This window comes from Pelophylax lessonae (genome assembly GCF_965119305.1).
Source record: "Pelophylax lessonae genome assembly, chromosome: 12".
In the NCBI taxonomy this organism is placed as follows: Eukaryota; Metazoa; Chordata; class Amphibia; order Anura; family Ranidae; genus Pelophylax; species Pelophylax lessonae.
The window spans coordinates 69180373-69197858 of record NC_138779.1 but is presented as its reverse complement, the minus strand read 5'-3'; positions in this window follow the sequence as shown (position 1 = coordinate 69197858).

Below are 17486 nucleotides of genomic sequence, written 5' to 3'. Positions count from 1 at the left end.
GACAAATTGACAATATATTAAGTTTGCCTTACTACCTGGTTTGGTGCCTGTTTTCTTTGAAATAACACTACTATTGAGTACTAAGTATTAAAGAGGAAGTAAACCCTCCTCTGCAACTTTTACCTATGGGTAAGCCTATGATAAGGCTTACTTATAGGTACTGTAAATATCTCCTAGACATGTACCGTTCACTGGCGCATGCACTCTGAAGGAACTACCGCTGGTGCCGTTCCTTCAGAGCCCCGTGCCGTGACCGTCGGCTCCTGCGCACGAGCGCGGGAGTGACGTCACCACGGCTCCGGCCAATCAAATGGCCGGATGCCGCTATCCCGGAAGACGGGCGACTGAACATGTCGCCCATCATACAGGTAAGCGGGCGGCACGGCGGGGGCTCGTTCTAAGGTAAGTATTTCATAATGAGCTAGTATGCAATGCAAACTAGCTCATTATGTGTTTCTCTTTCAGGTTGAAAAAAAATAAATAAATTTATGGATTTACAACCTATTTGAGTTCAGGGATTTCCTGTGATTTTGTATGTTTGTACACTCAACCTGGGGTGTCAGAGTGTCTGAAGTTCTTGAGAAGATCAGGGCAAAAAACAAAGGACCCCTCCTATCCAGAGGCTCCTATGAGGGTAGCGCTTCATTACTATGAAATAACTGATAATTACAGAAGATGTTCTAATTTTTACTTACAGTACATATTCATAGGTTTACATGTACAGTAAGCATTAACTAGGTGCAAATACTTCTGTATAACAGATATTTCTTATTTCTGATCCTGCCTTCTTTTTGATGCTCTAAAATCATGGCACATTGTTTATTGTGTGCTCAGTCTCTAGTTTATTATCATCCATCAAACTGAACAGGTTTCACTGACCCAAACACTACATTGCAGTCAGTGACACTTAACAATATATCTTACATTTTTAGTGAGTGTAAACTGTTTAACTGTCAGATACTCTGGTGACCAGGGTTCTCTAGTGGCCAGATACAATTTATAGCTACAAACAGAGAGGTATGTATAGCAATTTGGTGTACAGATGAAATGGTTTAGTATTTCAAATGTTCTTGAACTTGAATTCCACATGAAAGAGATTTTTTGATATAGTGTTTGAAGGTGAAACTCAATTTTCCTGGAAAAAAGTGCAAAATAAATGTGAAAAAAATATAGCATTTAAAAATGATATGCAAGTTATGTTGTAATTTAATTTTGTTCAAAATTACCTTTCTATTTTAATGTGCAACGCTACATTTTTTTTTTTTTGTAAAATTCAATCTGATATGGCAGCCTTTTTAGCTTTTGTTACATCTCCAACCACCATAACTGTCATTGATGTTAATATATTACTGTTTAGCGTGGATGTAAAGGCAGAAGGTTTTTTACTTTACTGAATTCTGCGCAGTAAGGTAAAAAAAAACCTTCTGCATGCAGCTTCCCCCACAGCCCTCTTAAATTATATCCTGAGCCTAATCCTGATCCAGCAATGTGCACAAGAGCTGTCTCTCGCTCCTGATTGACTCAGATACAGCAGCAGGAGCCATTAGCTCCAGCTGCTGTCAATCAGAGCAAGTAAGGAGGGAGTAGGGGCGGGGCCATGTTCCACTCTATGTGTCTTATGGACACTCAGAACAGGGCTTGGGATCAAGCATGCACAACTGCCCCCATAGAAAGTGGCTTGCTACGGCGGCACTCGGCAGAGGGGATGGAGCCAGGAGTGCCAGCGGTGGACCCTAGAAGGGGAGGATCAAGGTTACCTAAAAAAAAAAAAAACAAGCCTTTACTATTACTTTAAGTCCTCCCAATTTACACAGTAGCATTATTTGCTAAAAAAAGAAAAATCATTAAAAAACACATGAACCAAGAAGGGGCACACTCTATACCTGACCTAACAATTCATCAACAGTTCATAGAAAGCCCCTCCTGCTGCCAAAATCTTTTTTAAAGCAGTCCAGCAAGAACATCACAGAAGCATTTCCATCTAGTGAATTTATTTATTTGGAATTTGAGGGTTTTATCCACTTACCGACTGGCCTATGTCGATTTTCTGCTACAGGGTGGTCACTCTGTGCAGAATCACCTATATACAGTATATATATGCATTTTAGGATAAGGGCGTGCGCCCACCCAGCTGTGCGTGCTTTGATTCATCACAGCACATGCCGATCACTGGGTCCCGGCCAGTAATTGACTGCTGGCACCCAATGATCGCCTCTAAGTCTCACAGAACACAGCTCTCTGAGTGAAAAACAGCACAGAGCTGTGTTCAGGGAGAGGAGATTTAGTTGGTTTTTCATTAGTCAGGGAATGAAAACAACTAGATCTCCAGTAAAATCAGCACACAGTGCACAAATAATTATTTGTTAGGTACATATTTAACCCCTTAATCACCCTAGATGTTAACCCCTTCCTGCCCAGTGTCATTAGTACAGTGACTGCATATTATTAGCACTGATCACTGTAATAATGGCACTGGTGATGTCAGTGACAGTTAGTTACCACAAAGTGTCAGTTATTGTAAGATTGGTCACAACACTATCACAGTCCTATTATAAGTCACTGATTGCTGTCAATACTAGTATAAAAAAAAATAAACAAATAAAAAATTCCAGTATTTAGTCCATAATTTTAGACACTTTAAAGTTAACATAAACCAATCAATATACACTTATTGGGATTTTTTTACCAAAGACATTTAGCAGAATACATTTTGGCCAAAATGTATTAAGAGATTTGATTTTTTTTTTAATTTTTATGGGATATGTTTTATAGCAGAAAGCAAAAAAAGTTTTTTTCTTCAAAATTCTTTGTCTTTTTTCTTTTATATAATAAAAAATGTAGAAATAGCCCACTCATCCAAGTATTTTGGGGAAGGGTTCATGAGAAAATAACTCACATAACCAAACACCCACTGGACTTAACTCCTGCGCAATATCTTCTCCACTACTCTCCATTTCTTACACCTACTTCAAATCTCTTGCAATGATGCTGGTAAATGCCGCTAAAATGTGTGTCCCAGTACTTTGGGGCACTGACAAAACACCCACTCTTTCGGACTGGTATACAGGCGTACACAAAATTGCCGAAATGGAAGAACTCATTGCAATTGCCAAAGATATACCATCCAAATTTACGAACATTTGGGCAGACTGGCCACGCTTCCAAAACTCAGGAGAGTACCTACTCAATCTAGACAACTTCTAATAATTCTTACAACTCCTCAAACAAATCCCCTCCCCCATCTTTATTTTTTTTTCCCCCCTACACACTTTCCCTTTCCCCAACTACACCCCCTCCGCTCCCACTCCCTTTTTTACTACAGCAAGTGCACCTCCTACTACAAAAATCTCCTATGAGTTCTTCAGCCCACACACTCTTCAACCTCCAACGCTAACGCATTATAAAGGGACCCCACCCCCCCCCCCTAAATTGCATACCATCGAGAGCCCTATTACCCACAATTAACACACCCCTTTAAGATCTACCAGTGCAGGCCACACACAGATCTTAAACAACATAGGTACAGAAGCTTCTTATCCTAAGGATGATTCTGCCAAGCAAAATATACACGCTACCATACCCATTACAAGTGGATAAGATTTTTTTAATAAACCTAAGAACCTCACAACTACTTGATAGCCTATGATTGCATGGACACATGCTCTCTTTTATATTCCAAAATGATGCCCGTATAGAGCACATTTAAGCTTGATCTCCTGTACACCAAATTATCAAAGTTTCAAATGTAAACTCTGTATAACGCTTTAATACCCAATAAACAGTATGGAAAAAAAAATAGAAATAGACTACAAATGCATCAAATATGTGTCTACATCTAGCAACCTTGTTTACATTGACTCTTAAAAATCTTAATCCTAAAAAAAAACATTTTTAATAATAAAACATAATGGGGCAACACGGATAAACATGTTAATAACAGAGCTGGCTGTGCGTGCTTCTAAATTGGAATGTAACATCAGTAAATGATTAAAGAGAGACATATCACATATGTACTTCTAAAGGTTTAGCTGCCACTTAAACAGGAAGTATTTACTCTGAGATTTGAATGCACCTCTTGGATAAAAATAGAAACATACAGCAACATAACTTCAAAGTAGTGTAATTAAATAACTATCACTTAAAAAACCACAAGTCACTGCCAAAGTCTTCATGCACTAAAGCAAAATTATTGTAGATCTAAATCCAGCTTTATTTTATGTTAAGCAAAAAAAAAAAAAAATACCATTTAACCAGCTTTAGAAGAACACCTTTAAAGATTTACACTCTTTTCTCTAGTTACTTTCTAATTGCCAATATTGGCGCTTAGCAGTGGAAATTATTGATGAAGCCAAGGGACAAAATCATAGGCTGGTGGATGGTCTTGATTTTAAAGTCCCCTTGGGGTTGGTAAACATAGAGTCCTCAACATGATGAATTTGTTTCTCACTAGGGTAATTGTTTAAATTTCTGTTGCGATCTTAACATGGTTATTTATACAGCTTTGAAAATGCATATTGTAAAAATTGTAGATTGTAGGTAATTAAGGCCACTGTTTGTAGTTGTCAATATCATATGTTGGATGGTACTTGAAAAAGATGAAGAAACAACAAATCAGCTACCCATCAAAGATCTAACAATAATCAAGGCTTTACTACAAATTTAACTATAGCTGTAGTCCCCACATGGAGACCGCCGTCTCTAAGGTATTTCACAAAATTCAGATTTAGTTGTAGATGTCAGCTTGGCAAGAGATATTGTCTGTGAGTGGATACATGCATGCTGTCTTAAGCTGGATACATACTATCCAACTTTTGTGGTTAGATTTCCTTCAGATTTACCTTTTCTATGTAGTAGAAGGGCCTGCCAGATTGCATACAAATTTAAAGTGTTTAGGTTTGACCTCATATTATATGGTTTTGGTAAGTCTAAAGGAAAAAGTCCTCAGAAAATCTTATAGTGTGTATGGCCCATTAGAAAGAATGATGACTGGTGTGATGGTACAGCTTGAAGTGTATGCTTGCAGATTCCATGTTTATTTAGTCAGCACCTTTCTCAGAAGCAGAATGGCTGGTCAACATGAGGTGAGAAACAAAGATTACAGTAAAGAAAATTGGTGAAGATAGACATATGAAAGTTCTCTTTGCTGACTTTTTTTGAAAGCTGCAGCTCCATTGTATCCGATCCCGGTTTCACCATTGTAAATCATTTGTCTGGAATACATGTGCAAACAGAATATTCTGATGGCAATGGAAAACCTGAAATCCAGAAAGGGAAAAGTCAGCAGATAAGTCTGTGAAATATTTGAAAGTGTCTGGGCTGCTTCCAAATACAGATACAACCTATGTGAGACCAAAAAGTAACCGCAATTGATGAGGGGAACATGAGATTACAATTACTGGGTAAGAAACAAGAGATGGTAGAGGGCAGCCCAGGAGATTTCATACCTCCCTCCAAGCCAATCTCTGGTCAAGATATTAGATCTTAAATTATAAGACAAATAGAGTGGAAGACAGACTAATTGTACAGAGCCACCAAGGCACTTTCCAGCATAAATGTAGTATAGGGGAACAGAAAGATTATAAAATGATATTGGGCAGACCCACCCCACCTTCACTCTTGGGGAGATGGAGCTTTTGGAGGGCAATGTCAGTTTGTTTATGGGTCGAAACGAAGGCCAGTAAGGTTATGTGAATTTTCTGGATGTCCGAATGCTTCAATAATAAATGTATGGTCTGCCTAAGGTAGAGCAATCTAGCAAATTATAGCATTTTAAAGAAGTGGCATCTCCCAAAGAGCGATTTGGTAGGGTCATCCAGGCTTCCAACTCCCTTAAAAGCTTGGTGATTAAAGGAGGGTAGTTGAGGTAGTGTAAAGAAGATGGCTGCTTCCCTATTTGTATACCAAAATATGTGATATACTGTATTGCAATACTAAATGGCAATAAAGAGAGCTATACTGGTGCCTTCAGGGCTAGTAATTTACTTTTGTCTAGGTTAACACGCAACCCAGAGCAGTTGGGGAAAGTCAATAGGAGGTTCTGGGGTTTCACAATATCTGACAGGGGATCAGAAAAAAAGTAATATGTTGCTAGCAAATAACTGATCGCCACTCATGACACCGCTCACCCCATCATCAGAGCTGAGATCTAAGATAGTGGTTCCATTGCAATGTTGAAAAGGAGGGGGAAAGGGGGAAGCCTTATTGAGTCCCCTTAGTTAAGGGAATGATTGGCGGTTACTAAGAGTTTCTAAGTAACCCAATAACTGAGGTTACTAAGTGAGCAGTAGGGGAAGAGTACATTCTTTGGACAAAGTCCAGTATGGAACCGGAAAAGTGGACATTTAAAAAAGCCTGAACTCTACCCACGATTCTCTTCCTTCTGGTCTGGAATTTACAATCAGACTTTCTCAACTAGGTCTCGGTGAAACTATTTTTAATGGTCCGGGGGCCAGTCTTGGAGGACAATAGCTATAGCAGTAGAGAGGATCTCAGCCACTAGCTGGATAAGTGCTGAATAAATGCAGCAGCAGGTTACCCTGGGTCCACCTGAGGTGCACAATCTAAACTCTAACTGGTGTTCATCAGAGCTCCTAATGGTGAAGATTGGTTTTGCTGCATATTAGTACAAAGAAGTGGATCACTGCACCAGGAGGTGAGCGTGTGGGATCCAGTAGCATATAATGCAAGTAGGGATCAAGCAGAAGTGTAAACAAGCCAAAGGTCAGTAACACATGGTCGCAGTTTGAGATTAAGCAGAAGTGTAGTGAAGGACCAAGTAACAAGTAGCAGCAGAGATACCTCTGGCAGCAGAAGTAACAAGAGTGAGATACTGGCTGAAGAGAGCACAATAATCTGGCAAGCAGAAAGTGCAAAGGCATGGCTTAAATAGTAAGTTTATGGGAGGAGTAAGGAGTTCAACGTACAGTACAGTAGAAACAAGACACAAGGCACGATTGTCCAATGGATCAGATAAGGTACTGTCCACTATCTCAGGTTGCTCAGCAAGAAGAGACATTGCCAGACACAGCAAATATAGCAGGTTAAGACCCAGGTCCTGATTGTCTTGAAATCCTCTAGCGGTTCTTTGAGCATTGGTGGATTGACGTCTTACCTCATGATCCCTGTATAGATCTGAGGCAATGTCATGTGGCAGAGACAGTGACCTGGGGCCAGTGAGATCTCTCTTTAGCTGTCCCAAGTGCTGATTTTTCCCTAATTTCAAATAATGTAACAGGACATTCTTCTTCTGACTGACAAAAAATATAAGTGGGCTTTTCTTTCACAGGGCAAAAATGTAAGGGGCACTACCCCAATATTTCTGTCTCTTCAAAGATCCTTTCTAATGTGTAACTTCAGAAAAAAATACTTTTTTTTAGCTTTGGAAGAATTGGTAAGGCTTAGAATCCCTTACAGGTTGTTATTGGTGTTGCTCAGTGTTGGGGAGATTTACACTCACTTTCAGTGTGGCAACAAGTACATACTGTAAAGTGAGTAGATGCAGACACAAAAAAACAAATAGCATTTTTAATCCTATTAGGAAGATTTCCCCTCACATCCTTTCGCAGTGACCACAAAAGAAGTCTCAATGGAGACAGAGATCAATAACAAACCACAACAAACAAACAGATTTCTAAATCAATAATGATAAATAGATAAAGATATATAAATAAATATATAACATAAACAAAATCAACAGGAATAGGCTTATGTAGCATTTTTTTGCAACTGTAAATCACAGTTTTTTTCTAAGACTTCCTTCATTCCCCATTCAGGTTTGTAGGCACGTGGGTAAGTATGAGCTAAGAGGGGCCAGTAACCTAGCTGTGGGATTATGCAAAGAATAAGCTCAAAACAGCCATCTGTATCACTGAAATAGTGTGCCACTACCTCCGACCAAAACTAAAGAAAGATGGATGGGGAAGTTCCCTGGTGAGTTTATGATGGTGATAGAAATCTTTAACATGCCTCATTCTACCCATCCCTTTAGCTAGCTAATCTTTTTATGTGCCACATTTCCTTGTAAGGGGTCTTACAATGTATGGCTTTACTTCTCTCAACTTAGTATGGTAACAGATATCCTCTTCCCTGGATAGAAGATGTTTTTTGTCTCAATCAGATAAAATGGTGTCTGTTCCTTTAATGAAGAGAGACATTCTGCTGAAGAAAGACACCCATCTCTTGTGGAGAAGAGAATAAAGTCCACATAATCTAAAGCAGTGTGATAGACAGGTGTAATATACTTTACTGAGGTATATGAAGTGTATAAAATGTCTGGATATAAAAATTAGTAATTGTAATAAAATTTATAAGATTTAAATGTTTACTGCATTCCTCACTGGCTTCCCTGAAATTACAAAAAAAATGACAACTGGTGTTCAGAAAGACATTGTTGAATAGATTAGAGCTACATGCTGAGCTCCATTAATAACTTTTAACAACAGGGATGTGGGATGGACAGTGAGTTTATGCACTAATCTCTCTAAGAAAATGTTTCAACTGACTGCCAGTACAGATAAATGTAATATATATGGCATTTCTTAAAGACCTCAGAGGATATCCTATATTCATAAGCTATGATTTTTTGGAGATTATGTCAATTTTTTCACGAAAAATCTGTGGACAACCTTGCTTAACCTATTATCAGAGTTAGAATATTTTCAACAGATCTTTAGACTTACGTAACATCAATAAAATAGAGTCCAAGGACCTTAACGTCAACATGCCGCCTTCCACAAGCTCCCGCATTCTGGAATTTTTCCCCTTAGTTGGGAAATATTGTCCAAAATAAATCTGGGAATCCACATCACTGCTAAATATGACATGCTGTACTTGCTCAACTATCCTGCAGTTCTTCACCAGTTGAATCTCCTTTTAAGACATGGAACACATTTCTGATATGTTGGCTGGGCTGCATTACTGTGGTCAAAATTACCTCCCAAAGTTGTTATACTTATATCAGGTGCTTCCACTCAAGGTACCCCTCCATAGCTTGTGTATTATGCAAAAACATTTTAGGTAAACATAGAACCCGTAAAAAAATCTTTCAGCTAAAACAATGTGGGATATTGGCAATCCATCATACCACTGCTGACCCACCTCTGTAGAGTAATCTAGAGGCGTTCAACATGGACCCTATTTCCATGAAAACAATGACAAAAAGTCTCCCCCCCCCCCCCCCCCATTGCATAAAGGAATTGTAAACCCAATAGTTTGACACTTATTGCACTTTTGGGATCGAGTGAAATACTCCGACAGACTTATGTCCTCATATGCAATGTTAGCAATCATAACGTGAAACTCTGTGTTTTTCCCAGAATACTTAGATGTGACCTGATTTAAATGGTTGATCTCCAAAAACATCTATTTATTTCCAAATTAAAAACTTTTGTTGCCAAAATAGTTAAGTCATCCACTTCACTTCTAACATTGACACTGTTTGAACATTGGTGCCTACGTGACCCCACCTCAGAGGGCATCATAATTACCGTGTATACCTCACTCTTGGATGGGAAAACCCCTCAACCACACCTATACATGTGTAAATGGGAAGAGGACTTGAGGGGTGGGTTGGACATGGACGACTGGAAACACATTTAGCAGACCTCAGGACATTGCCAACAGAACACATCTGCCATGCAGTCAAGCTATAATTTACTTATGGGTTGGTATATGGTACCTCACTGTTTGGCAAGATTTTGGCCTCTGACCAATGTTTCAGTACCAAGCACTCACCTACCTGTATGGTGAGATTGACCCAAAATAAAGTGATTTAAAACTAATGTCTACCAACTTTTACATATAATATTGGGCAAAGGCATTTAAAAGTTGCTCATAGAGGCCCTTTTGAATTTAAAATCCCCTGATTACACTAATACACAATTCAACCTCCTAATATTTGTAATCGCTGTGGCAAAGCAAACTTTGGCAAAAGCATGGTGATCTTCCACCCCAAAGATATACAAAGTGAAGTAAAAGATGACGTGGTGCTTGGTCCACGGAAAAATGGTGGTGATACTGACTGACACGACCCATAAATGTGAGAAGACATGGTACCCCTGGAATGAAAAATATCACCTAAAAGACCTAGACCAGTCCTTAGTGCTCATGTAATGTGCCCTGATTCATGGCACACTTTTGGCTTGTCGAAGGTTAGAGGTTCCATACCCCAGCATATCCTCTTCCCTTTCTCCCCTATCTTTCCCCCCTCTTGTCCTTCCTTTCCTATATTATTTTCCTAGCCTAGACACTATTGCTAAAACTCCAGTTCCTCCTTAATCTGTCTCACTATTGTCACCCAGTGCGGCTAGACATGCTGGCCGGTGGCTCCCTGCAATCTTGTAATGAGTCCCCTCCACTCATTTGGGTCACTGCATCATGATGCCCTGCAAAAGAATATACCAATACCATTTCCTATCCCCCAAGGCTTTGGTGTTCTTTTCTTGTTAAAATTATGATCCCACAAAGCAAAAATGGGAACTGACACTTTTTACTGTACAATTTATGTTGCTTTACCTAAATGTACAACTACAGTTTTGTATGACTCTAGACCTACGTATATCATTTGCACTTACAAATTGTGACTATTTGTTCAATTACCGTATTTTCCGGCGTATAAGACGACTGGGCGTATAAGACGACCCCCCTAATTTTCAAGTTAAAACATAGGTTTTGGGCTATACCTGCCGTATAAGACTAACCCCCTTCCAAAGCAAGGCAACGCCATTGAAAAACATCATATTTCTCATGGATCTCCAAGGTACCCCAAGTACTGTAATACATGTAATCTCTCATAACATCTCCAAGGTACCCTAAGTATAAGTATTACCAGTAGATGCAATCTCAAGACGCTGGCTGTGCGGGAATCCTGTACCGGTATACCGTATGTACCATAGCTTCGGTTACATACAGTATACCGTGCTGAGCCAATCAGGGGGAGGAATGTATTCCATTATTGAATGCAAAGCCTGCTCATATTAGCAGAGTCAGAGAGGCGGGCTGATGTTACTCTGCCAATCCGGCTTGCATTCAATAATGGAATACATTGCTCTCCCTGATTGGCTCAGCGCGGTATACTGTATGTAACCAAAGCTACGGTACATACGGTATACCGGTACAGGATTTCCACGCAGCCAGCGTCTTGAGAGATTACATCTTGCGGTAATACTTATACTTAGGTTACCTTGGAGATATTATGCTCGGCGTATAAGATGACCCCCCATTTTTGGGGGATTTTTTTGAGGTTCAAAGTAGTCTTATACGCCAGAAAATACAGTAGGTTATTTTTTTAATTTCTAAAAATATTTATTGGAAATGAAAACTTCAGAGAATATTGATCTAAATTGATGTTTCAAGTTTGACACCACAAAGAAAAAACTTCAGCAATAAATTTCCATGAACCATATGATCATATATGAATGAAACATTTGAACCTTGCTGTAGTCTTCATTGTATAACCCACATGTGTCAGAAAATCTGCATATATCATTGAAATCATAAAGTTGGACTATACATTACTTAGTTACCGAATGGTATGTGAAATAAACTTTACTAAATTATGCAGCATAAAACCTGCACATTACTATCATGCTTTGCGTCTAAAACTATTTAAAAAAATATACTAAAAGCTATAAAAGTTTCAATAGGTGTATTGAAAACTACATCTAAAATGAATCATTTACTTTTAGATGATGGATAAATCAACAGTTGAGTTTATTAAAGCAAAGTGGTCCTTTTGTACCAACTGCACACAAACAAAAAACTAGTTAGGAAATAATCAATTTTTAATTCTGTTACATTTTTTTTCTTTACCAGTAGCTGTGATTTATCAGTGTTTTGCAAATTCTTAGTGACCCTGTCACTACAGTGTCATAATGAAAGTTATTTCTGTCTGTAAAAGAAGATGCTTTGTATCCTGTAGTGACATAAGAGCTAAGAATTTATTCAACACAACCCAACATGAAAAAGTCTAAGGTACCCCCAGGGTGGCTATTAATACAATAAAACTACATGACAGATCGTTTGTAGATATTTTGCCTGGAATAATGTAGCACTGCAGCATCATTATTGTTGGACGTTGACTGATGAGACATGCAGAATGTCAAAAAAGATAAAATCATAAGCATTAAAAGGTAAGGGGATCAAAAGAGTCTTTTACCATTCTACATCCCACCACAGTTTTTGATGTCAAAATGTGACAGAAGGCGAGCCTGAGTTATAGTATAGGCACAACATTGTGGGTGTGCCATGATCATGATGTATCTAACTTAAAATCCAACTAAGAATATCTACACTATAATAACATGACATACTCTTTTATGTCTTGAGCTGTATCAAAAGTATAAGACTTTATGTAAAAGAAATAGTGATGGGCTGAGCATCCCCCTGTTTGGTTCGCACCAGAACATCTCAAACAGGGGAAAAGTTCTAGCAAACGTGCAAACTCTATTAAAGTCTATGGGACACAAACGTAAAAAATCAAAAGTCCTCATTTTAAAGGCTTATATGCAAGTCATTGCCATAAAAAGTATATGGGGACCTGGGTACTACCCTGGGGGACAGGTATCAATGCAATTTATATTTTTTTTTAAACAATCGTCTTTATAGGAGCAGTGATTTTATTCATGCTTAAATTGAAACAATAAAAATAAAACATTTCTTTAAATATCATGCCTAGGGGGTCCCCATAGTGTGCCTGTAAAGTACCGCATCTGTATTATGTATGTAGCCAACTGCAGCACTACTGACATTTCTAATGGAAAAAATGTAATTTAAACTTGCACGCGGCTGTAATGTATTGTCCACTCCCGGCAATACAGATAAAAAAACATGAAAAAGATAATGGCGTAGCTCCCCCAGTCCATACCAGGGCAATTTTTTATTAAAAAAACAGCATGAGGTCCCCCCAAAATTCCATACCAGACCCTTATTAGGGCATGCAGCCTGGAAGCCCCCCTACTGAACCATGAACCATACCAGCCTGCTTGCCTTCAACATGGGGAGGGTGCTTTGGGATGCCCCCAAAGCACCTTGTCCCCATGTTGATGGGGACAAGTGCCTCTTCCCGGCAACCCTGGGCTGTGGTTGTGGGGGTTTGCGGGTGGGGGGCTTATCAGGATCTGGAAGCCCCTTTTAACAAGGGGGCCCCCAGATCCCAGCCCCCCCCCTATGTGAATGGGTATTGGGTACATAGTACCCCTACCCATTCACCTAAAAAGTGTAAAAAAAAAAACAACAGAACACAGTTTTTGGCAAGTCCTTTATTAAAAAAAAAAAAAATAGTGTCCCTCAATGTAAATCCATCATCAATCAGGATGCTCGCCATCCTGAAAAATAGAAAAAAATTGAAAAAAGCTTTGCCTCTTCTGAGGAGTCCCGCCATATGCCGTTCTTCAGCATTGACAGCTCTTTTATAGGCAATTGGCAGGGCCACACGGCTACATCACCTGGTGGCACCGCCCCTTCTGACGTCACACTGTGGACTGCAAGTGCAGTTGCTCTAGATCTGGGGGGAAGCTCTGAAATGAGGGGAAGCAATGATGATTTCCATCATCAATACATGTGCAAGCAAAATACAGTTTTTTTTTTTATTTTCCTTGCATGTGATTGAGTATTCTTCACAAAGTGAAGCTTTACCTCATTTACCAAGCTTTTGAGCAAGTGCACTTTCAGTGCACAGTATATTTGCCTTTAATACATGAACCTCAATGTGTCAGGGCCTGGGCCTGAACCCAGGACCTCTTCATGTTGAGGCACCTGAGATGCTGGACAGCTCCCTGGACAATTCCTTGAATAATCATTTCTTGAATCTTGTTTCTATTTAACTCTTTGCTCCTCCTATCAGCTTTGTGTTTTAAAGGCTAAGTTCACATAGTTTATTTAAAAAAATAATAATAATAGCATATCTTTTTGCAGATAAAAAAGCGTGGATTTATATTTTCTTTATTCTGCAGCCTGTAAGGCGTTGCACCCGCAATCTACAGATCACAGGTGCAGTGCCTGGATCCTGTGGACTTTCAGTACATTGTCTGCCAATACTTCTGAGATGGGCAGGCAGTTACTGAATGGCTGGAAGAATTAATGGACTACAAGAACGCTTACCAGCGCTCTCATAGTTCATTGAGAACTACAAGCCATTGGCCGCAGCAGCCAATAGTACTTGTAGTTAATCCATTCACATGGCACGGATGTGCTATTTTTAAATTCTGATAGTGAGTGCAGGGAGAGGATCTCCCAGGGAGAGGGGAGCTGGAAGAGAGGAGGTAGGATCTGGAACATGTTACATGTTTCATCCTAAATACAGATGGAACATGTAATATGTCCCAATGGTGAACTTATCCTTTGAGCCTTGTCTCTGTACTCCCTGTTTGCTAGATTATTGTGCTCTCTCTAGCCAATATCTCGCTCTTGTCACTGCTCTTGCCGTCAGTATCTCTGCTACCACTCTTTACTCACCTTTGGCTTATTCATCAACTATGCTTCTGCTTGATCCTTACCTTCTATATCTGCTACTGGACCCTGGCTTACTCACCTCTTGGTGGGGGGATTCTAAAGACCATGACCTAGAACTAACATGCCGTAAAACCCATCTCCACCATCAGGAGATCTGGTGAACATCTGTTAATGCTTAGACTCCGCACCTCAGGTGAGCCTGTGTCATCTGCTAGGTTGACCTGCTTGTGTAATTATCCTGTTGGTCAATGGGAGCCTCTCTACTGCTATAGCTGCTGGTCTCCAAGCCTGACCGCTTACTGTGGCACATTGGCCCAATTTCCTGTAACTCAATGTTTAGCTAAACCAACTCACTCATTACTATGTATAATAGATACTCACTCATCCAATTAAAATATGACGTTTTAAGAGTATCTATTGAGAAGTTACTTACTTTCCAAAGTTGCCTTCTTTACTGAGCAGAGATTGTGGCTTGTATACGTATTGATTAAATGATGTTAGTTTTGCATTTTTGTCTGATATGTATTTAAATGCACAGCTGGGTCTATTATCACAAAGTAAAAGTAATTATCAGCTCCAGCCGTGTCCAACCATGGCTTTAAACCTGTGAGAATGCTCCTAGTCTCACATTTATATATGTAGGACTGTGTCAATTAAAAATCTGTTGCTCTGCACATCTGTTCTGGTGCCTGGAACTAAGAATCAATAGTATTAAGAAGCACAATAGAATTATTCATGTTAATCCAGGAGATGTTAATGTCATCACTAATTACATTTGTAGAACCCAAACGGCTGCCTGTTTTTCCCAGAATGTCACAATCTAATTAATAAAGATGCTTGTTAATCTTAAGAAACTTTAATAAACTTCAAGACTTGTGTAATCAACAAGATTCTTCCTGTATTAGGTCTTGCAGCTTAAATAATTCAAAATATAAAATGTGCTGTATAATATACAGTAATACAGATGATGAGCTAGCTCTGAATTTGATATTGTAGCAGCCATGCTAAAGATGAAATGCAATGCTACTTTTTTTTACAGTGTGAAGCTAAAATGTAACCATCCTGAGCTGGGATTATTATTGTATTTTTCATTTGTAGGGCTTTCCCTGAGCCTAGGACACCTCTTTAGCCTGTTTTCTGGAAGGGTGTTCTCCAGGTAATAGAGCCAAATGATACAATATTATCCTCTACAGCTAATTCCATCAGGTAAATCTTGTCAGTGGGATGGTCCTAGGGGGAGAAACTATGTTAAAGCTTTTCAGTTAATTAAGGTTTTGCTTGTGAAGACTATGAGCATTTTTTGGACTATACTGATACAATGTTATAGGTTGTGAATATATATTTCACCCTGAACAATTACCAGGTTTATTACTAGTGATTCAAGCTGGTAAATGAGATACATATTCAGGAAGCCTTCATAGAAAGGTCTTGGTGTAACAGGTTTTGCCTGGAAAGCATGTGAGTCCAGGGACCCAGTCGTTTCCTCAGTCGCTTTTCCTGTAGAGGTCTCATGTTAAGAGCCTTTTTTGCCTCTCAAAGCTGAGGAGCACCTTCAGAAAGCTTGCTCATCCAATAACTGGTCTCTGCTTAAAATCACACATTGAAGAATTGCTGGTCTCAGCTTAAAAGCATATGTTGACTAGCTGCTAATCTCAGTTTAAAAGCACATGATTGGCTTGTGAGATACGATGAAGCATTTTCTTTATTTAATTGTTTGGGTATCATGTAACCTCCAACCCTCTCTCCCATGGACAATTAGCCAATAAAATCCACAAGGAAGAATTTAGTGGATTAGAGAGTGTATGTTGGTCATTTGTTCTCTGCTGGTGGGTCAGTGTTTTGGGGCAACTGTAGATCAAATCACCAAGAAAAGCTAAGAGGGCCTGTAAAATGCAGCAACTGCTAAGTGGTGAGTTTTTAAATATTATAGGCCAAATAGTTCAGGCAGATGTGAGATAAAGGTAATGACCACCTGAGGATGCACTTAGATTGCAAAGTGCATATGGCTAAAAAGTATAGGAGATTTGGATTTGTTGCTATTGCTCTTCATCTGCATTTATTGATTGTTGCTGGCAATAAGACACTTTTCGATCCATAGCCTGCACATCTATCCATAATTAGTCAACTATAGTGGGAACACAAAACTTACATCCATGGCCTTGATTTGCATTTGCCTGACTGCTGCATTTGTATTTGCCTTCTGAAATCTGATCTTGGCCTAGGTTACACTTCTGTCTGTCGTCCGCCTTTACCACCTGCCTGCCTGACAATGCTTCTGCCTCTTATCTGCTCATGGTTTTCTGCTAGTGTGACATCACCACCACCATCTGTTACGGAGTTGTGCAACGGGGTGTTAGCAGTGTAACATCTGCACCACTACCATCCCCACCAACACCCTATTGAAGATGTAGTGCCCTGGGAGTTGTGCTTAGAGAGTGTGTGGTATTTATGTGGCACAGGGTTCACTAATTACGTCAATCAGTATAACTTTAGTGCCTTTTATGAAGCCAGGAACAAGCAAAGAAAAGTATCTTGCTAAGTCCCTGACCTCATTTTATCTGCATCTTTTACTATTAAATCCTATAATTTTATTGTTTTACCTGCAAGACATTGTGTAATTCTGTACAGCCTATCAAGTGATTTACACACATCTGCCCCAATGCACAATCAGAAAGGTGACAATATCGCCTGCTTTAGGTTTGTGGATTCCCTAGTCACCACTCCTGAATCAACATTTTTGCCTATATCAATTTATCAGAGAGAGGATCCAGGAAGCAGTAATGCTGAAAGTATGACAGAAGATTTGAATAACAGGACTAGCTTAACAAAACAACATATCTTTTAGAAAGTAAAACAGAAAACATAACATGCATTATAACAGTATATATAGCTTTAGTTGCTTGCTTTTTCATTCTGTTAGGTTTCAATAAGAAAGAACTTTGAAAAAAGAAAATCAAACAAGGCCAGAATGCTTTTTTTCCCCTAAAACGTTATTGCCCTTGGCAAATGCTTATCTGATCTCTGTCTGACGGAGCTTG